Raw genomic sequence first — 12319 nt, 5'->3', positions numbered from 1 at the left:
TCCAGAGATCATCGAGTCCAACCCCCCTGCCAAAGCAGGTTCCCTACAGCAGGTCGCACAGGTCGGCATCCAGGCAGGTCTTGAACATCTCCAGAGAAGGAGACTCCACCACCTCCCTGGGCAGCCTGTTCCAGTGCTCCATCACCTCACTGTAAAGAAGTTCTTGCGCATATTTGTGCAGAACTTCCTATGCTGCAGTTTCCAGCCGTTTCCCCTTGTCCTGTCTCCACTCACCACTGAAAACAGTCTGGCCTCGCCATTCTGCCCCCCACACCTTAGATATTTATAGACCTGGATCAGGTCCCCTCTCAGTCTCCTTTTCTCAAGGCTGAACAGACCCAGATCACTCAGCCTTTCCTCATAGGAGAGATGCTCCAGGCCCTTCACCATCTTCGTGGCCCTCCGCTGGACTCTTTCCAAGAGATCCTTGTCTTTTTTGTACTGGGGAGCCCAAAACTGGACACAGTACTCCAGATGAGGTCTTACCAGGGCAGAGTAGAGGGGGAGGATCACCTCCTTCGACCTGCTGGACACGCTCTTTCTAATGCCCCCCAGTAAGCCATTGGCCTTTTTGGCTACAAGGGCACACTGCTGGCTCATGGCCAACCTGTCATCCACCAGGACGCCCAGGTCCCTTTCCGCAGGGCTCCCCTCCAGCAGGTCATCCCCCAACCTGTATTGGTGCATGGAATTATTCCTCCCCAGATGCAAGACTCTACACTTGCTTTTGTTAAACCTCATCTGGTTTTTTTCTGCCCAGCTCTCCAGCCTGTCCAGGTCTTGCTGAATGGCAGCACAGCCTTCAGGCGTGTCAGCCAATCCTCCCAACTTTGTATCATCAGCAAACTTGCTGAGGGTGGCCATTATCCCCTCATCAAGGTCATTGATGAAGATGTTGAACAAGACCGGACCCAGCACAGACCCCTGAGGAACACCACTGCTTACAGGCCTCCAACCAGACTCTGCAACCCTCTGTGCTCTGTCAGTCAGCCAGTTCTCAACCCACCTCACTGTCCACTCATCTATCCCACACTTCCTCAGCTTTGTTATAAGGATGTCGTGGGGGACAGTATCAAATGCCTTGCTGAAATCAAGGTAGACTACATCAACTGCTCTCCCCCTATCCACCCAGCCAGAGACAACATCATAGAAGGCTACCAGGTTGGTCAAGCACGACCTCCCCCTTGTGAACCCGTGCTGACTACTCCTGATAACCTCCTCTTCTTCCAGTTGTCTGGAGATGACATCCAATACAAGCTGTTCCATCACCTTTCCAGGGACAGAGGTGAGGCTGACTGGCCTATAATTGCCTGGGTCTTCCTTCTTGCCTTTTTTGAAGACCGGGCTGACGTTGGCTATCTTCCAGTCTTCAGGCACCTCCCCCGTTCTCCAAGACTTCTCAAAGATGACAGAAAGCGGTTCAGCAATCAGCTCTGCCAGCTCCCTCAGCACCCGTGGATGAATCCCATCGGGTCCCATGGATTTGTGAACATTAGTGTTGCCTAGGCGCTCCTGAACCACCTCTTCCCTGACAGAAGGGAGGTCTTCCATTCCCCAGATCCTCTCACTAACCTCCAGGGTCTCAGATTCCCGAGGGGGAGCTTTTTCATTGAAAACAGAAGCAAAGAAGGCATTCAGTATCTCCGCCTTCTCAGCATCCCCCGTTACCAGAACACCTCCGTCACTTAGCAGGGGAGCCACATTCTCCCTAGTCTTCCTTTTACTGTTAATGTACTTGAAAAAACCTTTTTTATTATCCTTTATCCCCTTTGCCAGATTTAATTCTAGGCAGGCTTTAGCCTTCCTTGTTGCATCCCTGCAGACCCTGACAACATTCCTGTATTCTTCCCAAGTAGTCAGACCCTTTTTCCACATTTCATGGGCCTTCTTCTTTTCTTTGAGTTTGTGCACGAGCTCCTTGCTCATCCACACAGGTCTCCTGCCACCCCTTCCCGATTTCTTCCTCACAGGGACGCACTGATCCTGAGCTTGGAAGAAGAGCTGCTTAAATGCCAACCAGCTCTCACAGGCCCCCTTGCCTTCGAACACCCTAGCCCATGAGACAGCTCCAAGTATTTATTTTTAAGTCCAATCAAGTAAGAATTTGGAACTGTCAAATCCTAGAGGAGCCAGGAAAAAAACAGGGATAAGTGATAGTGCTGAGCCCAGACAAAAATCAGCTGAATCAAAATCAAGAGCAGCTTCAACAGTTGAACTTCTAAGCACAGTGTTTTATTAAGAACTGATAAATTGCCACACATTACTTTTTATGTTGGTGCTCTTGTAAGATGTTGGCTAGCAATAAGTTGCTACAGTATTCCAAAATGAGCCTAAACCACATAGGTTATCATAACATACATTCTCATCTGCTGTGCCCACAGAAGATAATAGTATTAACCAGTAATTCTCCTGAGAGGCAGTTACTTTAATTTTCTAGTAATTACTATTCAAGAATTGATTCGTGTTACCTACATATAAAGTGTTCAGGAATCATCTGTTTGTGTGGTGCCAGCCTGAGTCTTGATTCTGTCCCGTTGTTCTCTCCTTGGGGTCAGACGTTCTTCCTAGTTGACTGTGGGAGCATGCAGAGCTATCCCCGAAGGAAGGCAGTAAGTATTTCACGTAAAAAGAAGATATGTGCACTAATAGATGCTGGTGGTGCAGTGCCTTAGGTGGGTGGTTTCTATTCCCTTTTCTCTGCTACAAAGTCATAATTTGTGGTCCTGCTTTTGTGCTGTTGTGTCGTAAGCCTTGCTGGTCCAGAGCTTATTGAGAATGGGTGATCTTTGCAGGATACAGAGGTCTGGCTAAGATAACAGAAATCTGAATAATTTTCCAGAGCTTAGCAGGAGGTGGGCTTCCTTGTGTTTTAGGTGGGCATCTCTCCCTTCAAAGCAGAGTATCAGTTTTTGCCTCATACAGAGTAGGAGGCAGCAAGCTGCAGCTGTGCCCTTTGTCTCAAACAGGGCATTCCTTAGTGGGAATGAACAGCAGCTGTTTCTGAGGAGTGTTCCGAAGCAGGGTCTTAATTCTGTCTTTGATGTCTGGAGAAGAACACTGCTTTTGCCTTACAGAATTCTCTGGAGAAAGTAATAATCTAATAGCCATAATTAAGGGTCTGTCACACGAGAGACTGAGAGGAGTAAGAGACTGATTGTTATTCATTGGTGTGTTTATAGAAGAGCTTACAGCTTATACAGCTCTCACTGGAGATGAACTAAAAGCTATCACTCTGGGGACTGTTTTTGCACTACCTAAAGGTGAATTGCTGTATGCTATTTGTTTTGACTTTCACAGAATCCATTGTAAAGAAGGCTCGGAAATCAAAGATTATATTATTTCTTACTCAAGAAAAATATCCATTAAAATTAGCGAGTATTTTGATTGAATGAGGTGGTGAAACTAGTCCGGAGTGGATGTGTTTAAAAAAGAGAAATTATTTTAAAACTTGTCTGGTTAAGTGGGAGAAACTGGAATATGTGGTAAGCTGGTTGCTTTAAAAATAGAGCTGTCTCAAAGCTACGAGCACATTCTTTCCACATTAAACTTTTCAGCATTTCCCTGAGAGGGCATCTCAGAAAGGAATGGACTTGGATGTGTTCAGGAGGAAGAGAACACAGCAGGTGTACTTGGTTTTGGATTCTGATGAGTCCTCCAAGGTAAGAAGACATGCTGGAGACGTATGTGTGTGCGTGCTATTGCTCGCGTGTTTCTGGATGGTAGAAATGCTACGACCTCCGATGTGTCTTGCTCCCTCAAGGGACCAAATTAGGGAATGCCAAACCACGGAGCGGCAGAGAAAAGTAAAAATCATTGGCTGGCGGTGGGAGTGACAAACCAAGAAGCTCGATTGGGCTTCTCAATTGTACTTTGGAGTGTGAGGTAATAATGTGGTGGTAAAATAGTTTTTTTTTTTTTTTTTTTTTTTTATTTTTATTTACAGAATAAGATACAAGCCTTTCAGGAAGATGGGTTTGACTCAGGCATATAATGGGAGTTAAGGTGGGAGTGACTGAGAAAAAACGTGATGTAGGAGGTCAGACCAGAATGTTTTTACAGTTCCTTCAGCTCTTAATGTTTTAGGAAAGTTAAACTGAAACCTCTCTATGCTGGGGTTTGAATAGCACATCTCTGTAGAGCTGTAAACATCTCAAGCTCAAGGGACATTAAGGTTTTAAATGGGACCATGATATGTTCATGTCCTTTTGTTTTATACCAGAGGACAGCTGCCCTTATAATCCTTGACTGTGTAATGGAGAAGCCAAATAGTGGACATGAGCATCTAAAAAAGACACATGTCGTGGATGAAAAGGAGATTCAATGAATATTTAAAAAAAAAAATCAAGCTGTCACTGAAGGATGGTAATGTCTTCTGGCTTTCTTCCAGAGATCTGCAATTAAAGCCCTTGTGTAAATCCTACATGAGTAAGGGTCTGAGGGAGCAGGGGCTAAATGCTTCTTAATGAACTGGGACGAAGGTAAGTGTGATACTGACAACGTGGTCACCTTGTCCATCTAAAGCTCTTGTTCAGTCCCTGATGAAATTTGAACAGTAAGGGAAAGCAAGAAATAAACCCTAGAAATTAAGAAAAAAATCCAGAAAAACTTTTACTCCTGTTCTTTCTCATCCTCCATTAAGATTCATGTGGGATCTGTGTATGTTGAGGAAATGTAAACAGAAGTGGTCCCTGATTAGTGATAAACACTACTGCAAAGCTGTGAGGTGCAATAGGATTAAGGGCCTTCACTGAAATTCCCTGGAATGAAGTAACGTCACTTCTTTCTGAATACAAATATTTGGTCAAGCTTGTCCTTTGGAGTGATAGTTTGTTGGAACAGAAGACCCAAACAACATTGTTGAATGTTAAGCTATTTTAATGTGGTGGGTTTTTTTGTTGTTTGTTTGTTTTTTAGGCAGAAGTTTCAGTCATTAAAATTCTTTATTTTAACTTTCTGTATGGAGAAATAGAGCATTTCAATCCGATAGGTAATGTTAAGGAAAAAAAAAACCAAACAGATAGTTACCCAAACCAAAATTCTTTCAACGTTTCATTTTGTGGAAACGTGAAGTCCCTTCAGCATTTGTACTGTTTTGAGATTACCTTCTCACCTACATTGAACACATTGTTACTTCCCAATTCTGCCTTAGGTTAGTAGTTTGGCGTAGTTCACAGCTGTCACAACAACTAGCCAATGACCATAGCAATTAAATATTTTTGTGGTTTATTATCATATTCTAGATACTAAACAGACAAATATCCTCAGAGAGATCTGACAGCTGACCTGCAGACTGCACACTGCATTTGCTTGTGTATTTAAGCTCAGTACTTCCATGAAGATATAGTTCATTAATTATTATTTTATTGATGTCCAGTTGATGTCTTATCAAATATAAATCATGTTTGAGAATAATAATTTAATGGGACGAGTCAGATGAGAATCCTCCAGATAGCTTGTAATGAAGCTTCACGTTATTGATACTTCTAAGCTCATAAATTATTAAGGGTGGAAAAAAAAAAGCAACAATTCTAAAATGCGCTATGAAAATGTTAAGTGGTGGTAAACAGACGCACAGTGTGCTGGGACTTCTGCATGATAACGTGTTGTTTGGCACTAAGCCATGTAAGTCAGAATCACTTCAATGTTTCCTGCTCTTACCAAAACATCTAATACTTCAGGAGGTGTCTTCCCCTCGTATCCCATTATTATGCTGCACCATTCTGCTCACAGACATTTTGCCTTGCCTGGGAAACTGTTAATTTAATACACTAAGCTGACCCTGGAGGCGCAGAAACGACATGGCAGCAGCAGTCTAGAGAGCTGCAGTATATCCTGCTGTTAACAGCTGGGGACACTGTGCGCTTTTCTAGACAGTTGTCTGAGAGCTCTTTAGGGAGAAGCGAGGAAGCTGGCTCTTTGACCACATTATGTCAAGGAGGATGCATCCTGTCCCTTAGCATCTTTCCTCTTTTCCATGGAAGACAGATTTCCCATTTCGCTCCTCTGATTTTCTTGAAGAGTTAGTGACAAAACCATTGGTCTGCCTCCTACAAGAAAGAAAGAAATATAGGAGTAAAAACCCTTAGGTAAGAAAAGAAGGCATATACAGAAGCAGAAAATTCTCCTAAAAACAGTTCTTTTCATAGGAGAAAAGAGGTGGTACATCATGGAAGAAATGGTACTGTCTGTTGGGAAAAACCTATTCAAAATGGCAGTCTTTGTTTTTCTTTATCAAAGTGCACTCATTTTTACTTAATTATTAACTTAACAGGTCTGGGTTTTTTTTTTTTTTTTTTTTAAATTGGATCTCCAGCATTCTATGAAGTACTGAGGAGATCCAAAATAACCATTTCTCGAGTAACAACATCAAAGTTGTTCCAGCCTGAAAAGACAGACCAATATTCAGGTAAGTATTTTATATCTCTATGTTCTACTCAGTCAGAATTGTAGAAATTCAGCATTACTTAAAATACTGCTGTTAATTTTAGGAAGTAATACAGCAGGTCAGTGTATGTGAAGAAGATTAGTAATGAAAATTAACCTCCTGGTATTTCTGTTAGCGGAAGTCAGGGATGCTCAGAATTCTGAGAATGTGGCCTCACTGCCACAATGCGACACATAAATAGTGATGACACAAGCATTTGAATATGGATTTTGGGGAAAAAAGTTCAGTTAATTTTTTTTTAGCATATGAACAGTAAGGTGGCTTTGTCAATGGCTTACATTTTCACTGAAAAGTATATTCCAGGGATTTGATGAATTAGCTGAGGGAGTGCAAGCTAGAAAAATATAATGTTCAAGGAAGAAAAAAAACACCACCACAAATCAACAAATAAAATATGCTGCTTTTCTGATGAAAGACCTTGGTTGCTAGGAAGAGTTTATTCAAGTGTTTCTTTATGTTTTGCTGAGATTTTCATCAGTGTGGTGTAGGTGGCTAACACTGCGCTTTAAATAATGTTTTCTTAAGTAGCAAAGCTATAATTCAATGAAGAAATTGCAGTAATCACATTTGCTCAAAAACTGAGAATTGTGGCCTCTCTAATTAAAATGGCATCTTTCAAACATAAATCTACTGGCTAATACATTTTAATATGTTTTCATAATTACAGGTATTTGAAATCAACTTGATATTGAAAAGAGAAAATGCTGATCCTGCATGCAGGAAGTGTTTCAAACCCACTTGAATCTTTTTTTTTTTCTCTACTGCTGTCCAGTGTAGTTTGGTGGAAGTGTTGGCAAGTTCCTAACCATGCAGTTGATGATGCTTTTCAGGGAGGGGGATATATTAAGCAATTGCTTGAGTCAGGAAATGCCTCTTCATCCTTCATCTGCCTCTCACAGGTTGGACTTGAAAGAAGGCCCTGTCCTGCCCTCATCTTGACGTTGTTTGCATGCTGCTCAGCTTACTCATGACCATTCTGTCAGCATGGTAAGAAACCCTGCCCATGTGCTGTTTGCTACCATGGCTGTAGGAGCACTATGAAAGACAAATAAATGCCACTTTCCAATTTCAGAAAAAGAGAAGACTTGAGGCTACTTTCACGCTTGGGGCTTGTCTTTTTGCTGTCAAAAATGTTTCTTGTTCTGCAAGAGAATAAATGACTTCAAACACAGCTCTTTCTTATGCAGCTGTTATGCAGATAAAGGTGGGTTTGTAAAATGTGAGTGTATCTGTCTATGTAAGAACTGAAAGGTTCAAATAGGCATTTAGGTTGTTTGGTGCCCTATGTGCTTCTGGTGTGTGTAGCCTAAAACTGGGAACAGGGAATGTAGCAAATATCCTGCAGTCTCCATAGACACCCTGGAATTTGTGGTTGAGCATTTCCCTTGTCTCCTTTCCTGTTATTGTGTATCTGTCATTCAAAGTTACAGATGTTGAGGTGGAGTAGAGAATGACATAGCATTTGGTAATCAGAATGAAGGGAGAAACAAAAGAAAAGGCCAGTAATGCAAGGTAGCTATTAAGAGTTATGTAATTTGTCAAAAGTGGACCTTCAATGGCAGAGGCAGCATTTTACCTTAGTGCAGCAATATTCCCTTAGTGACTCCAGTGCAGTCTTGCTAGCTTTTGGCTAACAAACTTGGAGAATTTCATGTCTGTGGTATGAACTATGCATAATAAAACCAAACAGTATAGTGAATTAGTAACTCTTGAGTGTGGTCAGAAATCCCTGTAAGGCTGGGATTGGCAGAATCTAAGGGTTTGAACTGTTTGTGTTAGAGCTATGGCTTCCTTGTGAAGCTAGCGTTATAGGTCAGTCACAGCCAGAAGAGTAAAGCTCTACAGCAGACTGAGCTCAGTAACAAAGTACTACAGCTCAAGGATCAGTGTCCCAGTTCATGCTGATGGTAATACAAAAGTATCTACTGACTTCCTTTGGAGTTTGAGCTGCCTGTGAAAGGAAGCATGTAAGAATTTAGCCCAGTGCTTGCTGCCCATCTTTATTTGCTCTTCCTACCCAGCCTCATTCACTTAATTACCAACATAATTTAATTTAAAGCTATAATATATTCCAATTCAATTTTACTGCAGTATAGCTGTATTTCAAATGCTGTGTTTTAATTCAAAATATGAACTAAAGAAATAAAATGTCAACCAACAGAGTGGCAACCTTCTAAAGGGGAATGCCATTTCAGTTAAATTTTCAGAGTGGTGAATGCTAAGTTGGGTATTTTCTATATCATAGTAGCTTGTCAGTGAAAGCATGCATGCCTTAATGTTTCTTGACTAGCTTTTGTTAGTGCAACAGGAGTCCCAGAATTTGGCAGAACAGTTACTCAGCTGTAGAGATGATAGTCTTGTAGAATAAACACTGTAGAAATTTGCCCCGAGTCCAAAGAAAATGATCTTTGCCTGAGAATCCTAGGCATCTTGATTCTTAGCCAGCACAACTTACCACTGAAACCAGGCTAAATGTGCCTCTTTCTTTAGTATCTCCTTGAAGGAATGTGTATGTATGCAAACAAACCTGTGCATCTGACAACCTTACACCTTGCTGAAGGCAGATCTGTGGTAGGAGGCTTCCTCAGGGCTGTGGTTTTCATGAGGAGATTATTTTCTTGCTGCAACAGCTGTAGATAACCTGAACATCATTCTTTTTCATTGTCTTAGGTCAACTCGATCTGTGGTTGAGTTTAGAATCCCCAAATGACGATTATGTGATATGTACAAGACGAAGATTTTAAAGCTATATTAATGTCATTTCTTAAGGGTCTTTGTCACTTTTCAGCAGCAGTCTATTGTGAATCATGCAGAGAAGGAACAGAATCTACCGCAGCCTGTGAGTAGTAAGAAATTTCAACTGGATGACTGTGTAAGAGGTTTGTGACACTGCAAGTAATTTTTTTTTTATATTCAGAGTTAAATAGAGCAATAAGATGGAATTTAAGCTTTAGTGCAATGGATTGAGGCTCTTCAGTCAATCAAATTATAGTTCAATCAGTTCATTTTAATCACTTCTCTAGAGAGAAGTAAACTCCTATGTTGAAGAATATGCAGCCATTTTATTGACGGAAAGTTTAATTGTTTTCATTTTTCCTTACTGTCTGTAACACACTAGACTTTTAATCAGTGGGAACTGAAGTTATAATGAAGTAAAGTCCACTTTCCACAGTTCACAACTAGCTGAAAATAATTGGGTTGAGACTCCCATCCAGACAGTGTAATGCCTCTGGCATTTTCCTGAAAACTACACTTAATTGCTTTGCTGATGTTGTTAAGTGGTCCTGAGGGGGATGAAGTAGTAAAGCTGCCCACATATGCAGAGAAACAATACACAAAAAAATGTCTTACAAGGTCCTTAAAGGAGGACCAACTGGTGACTAAAAGAAAATATACGGCCCTTTTTTCTTTCTTTTTTTTACACCAGGGAGAATACAGGCTGATAAAATAAACCATGGAAATTCTATGTATGCTAACAGTATTTTTATTTAAAAAGAGAAAGCTTGGGACTTCAAGTACAGAAAACACAAAGTGAATTGCAGGTTTGATTGCAAGAGTTGACATTTTTACACTGAATGCCAGTGTGTGTGTTTCAGCATCTCGAGCTGAGCAACTGTCTGTTTGTCCCTACAGAGGGAGGACAGCTTGCTTGCTGTGCTGCAGTGTGGTGGGATATGAGCCAGCTATGAGCTGAAAGCCTTGTCCAGGCATCAGTGGGACCAGCAAGGGTACTGGAATAGACTCTGAAAAGGGCCAGAGAAAGAATAATGCTTTGGAAATGTTCCTAATTTAGTGTAGTCCTAGGGAAACACTCCTCAGCTGACTGGCGTTTGAGGCCTAAAATGATGAATGAACTGCTAGACTCTGGCACATCCCAGTGGAGAAGTATGTTACTATTTAATAGAGAAAAATACTTATTTAGGACAAGCGAATTAAGTAGTGGGAGAAGGGAGTTCAGTTGTGCTAATTTAGTTTTGTGCAGATGTTTAGTTTTTTATAAATGAATTGTTTGTTTATTTATATATGATGGCACAGCATTCTGTCAACAGCCTGGCCTTCCTAACTTTGTGTCTGTGTAAATTTCAGTATTGCCTTTGCTTATTTTACTGTTGCTCTGATAGGCTCTGAGCTGAGCAACTGCTCCCTTGAGAATGTAAACAAAATTTGGGCAGTGAAGGCTAAAGCAAAAATCTCAATTACCCCTTCTAAGCCCACATATGAGTTAGAGTGGTGAGGGATTTTTTGTCAACCTCTTATATGGTACTTGAGATTCTGGCCTGCAAAGCCAGAAGCCTTTTTCCACTAAGATATCTTTAAGTCCTGACAGGGCTAGAATACTTGAGTATCTAGCCCTGTCTTAACCTGACTCAGTGCCACAAGAGGCTTTAATACCTAGTTTTCCTATAACAAAATAGTAACCTTCTATACACCATGAAACCGCAAGCCATATGCCAAGGATCTCAAACTGTCAGTTTGGAGACTAGCCCTGGGAATAGCCTGTTGTGTCTAATTGAGTCTGTTTGCTGCCTCTGGGAGAACAGCTCAATAGCAGCAGCAGTTATGCTCTGCTGTTTGTGGGGTCCCATTGTGAGGTGTGGAACAGGGTATGGAATGGTTGAAGCAAAGGACGCCTATGTTTTGAAAAGCCAGAAGACTTACCTTGGTTCTTGCAGTCCTTTAGAATCGGTAAGAGTATAAAACCCCAAGCTAAGTCTTCATTTGCCTGTTTCTCTGATAACTGCTCACATGGAAAGATGTGATTTTCATGGTTGTCATCAAAGCCTGTGTACTCAGTTGTGGAAACATGTCAGACACCATATGTCAGTAATACGCCTTTGAAATGGTGGTGTCTGAATAATTTTTTGACTAGCTGAATGGCATGTGTTTAAATATAAAAGCTGTCCTGTGTTTGTACTGTCTGTATTCTCTATGTTTTCTCTTTGTTAAAACTGATTGAAACTCAGGAAAATTCTGGGGTTCATCCATTTTTACAGAAATACAGTGTTTCGGTTACTTCTACTTGTGGCCTGTATGTTCTCTCTTAATCCATGACAAAGGCATTTAAAAGAATTTTTGATCTTTCTATAACCAAAACAGATGGTTCCAGGTTAGATAAAATGTGATTTGACTATAAGTGTTAAGTAAAAGACTATGGTGGTGTTGGGCATGTTCTATTACATGTAGATTTACTTCCAGGTAGTCCATGTAAGAGTAGTGCACTCAATAATGATGACAGTAAGTTGGTTTTATCCAGAAACTCTTCTGATGCAGTTAAAGAATGTGCAGTGTAATTAATGACTTAATAAAGAAATGAAATAATGTGTTTGTTAGGCTATTTATTATACATGGATGAAGCTGAAAAACTATTGTCACAACAAAGGCATCCAAAAGCAGTTATTACAACTCATCAATCAAATAAGCCACTGGAGTACCATTCACAGTGCTATAACCAGCCTAAAAGGCACAGTTTGATCTGAAGTAATGAACAGTTTCTTACCATTACAGGAGAATGACGAGAGACATTATGAAGCAACTGGGAATACCTGGAGAGAGTAGAGCTGAGTTTCTTAATGCTGAAGTGGAAAGGAGTTTATAAAATGTTACAAAAGGGGTGACAGTGTTTACTACAAGCTTAGCAGCATGATGACAAGAAGAGGCTATTGAAAGAAGCCACCACAACAGAAAATTGCATACATCTTCAGAAAATGCTTTGTTTAAGTACAAGCTTATGCTCTCACCACTGCCTCGTGAATGCCATTTTTTGCCTCGTGGTAGCAGCAGGTGACAAATGTCAACTCTTGGTGTACTTACCCCAGGCTCACCTTAGTATGCTATCTGTGTGGTTGTGCCCTGCCCAAAGAAAAACACCATCAC

At 41.1% G+C, this 12319-nt stretch overlaps 2 long non-coding RNA genes across 8 annotated transcripts in view; one reads left to right on the top strand and one right to left on the bottom strand.

Moving 5' to 3' along the window:
• LOC128082114 (uncharacterized) overlaps positions 1-7448 on the top strand; it is a 26230-nt gene extending 18782 nt beyond the window's left edge. For 4 of the 5 annotated variants that reach the window (XR_008207553.1, XR_008207552.1, XR_008207555.1 and 1 more), the window contains 4 exons: positions 3555-3659; positions 4388-4478; positions 6314-6406; positions 7345-7448. This is a non-coding gene — a long non-coding RNA (uncharacterized LOC128082114). Of the gene's footprint in view, positions 1-2555; positions 2673-3554; positions 3660-4387; positions 4479-6313; positions 6407-7344 lie in introns of all 5 variants that reach the window. The other variant, XR_008207554.1, reaches the window with a different exon arrangement.
• LOC128082113 (uncharacterized) overlaps positions 4922-12319 on the bottom strand; it is a 124450-nt gene continuing 117052 nt past the window's right edge. For 2 of the 3 annotated variants that reach the window (XR_008207550.1, XR_008207549.1), the window contains exon 8: positions 4922-12319. This is a non-coding gene — a long non-coding RNA (uncharacterized LOC128082113). The other variant, XR_008207551.1, reaches the window with a different exon arrangement.

This window comes from Tympanuchus pallidicinctus, unplaced genomic scaffold (assembly GCF_026119805.1).
Source record: "Tympanuchus pallidicinctus isolate F22 unplaced genomic scaffold, pur_lepc_1.0 scaffold22, whole genome shotgun sequence".
Taxonomy (NCBI): Eukaryota; Metazoa; Chordata; class Aves; order Galliformes; family Phasianidae; genus Tympanuchus; species Tympanuchus pallidicinctus.
Note: the sequence above shows the minus strand (reverse complement) of the source record. Positions and strands in the feature narration are given on the sequence as shown.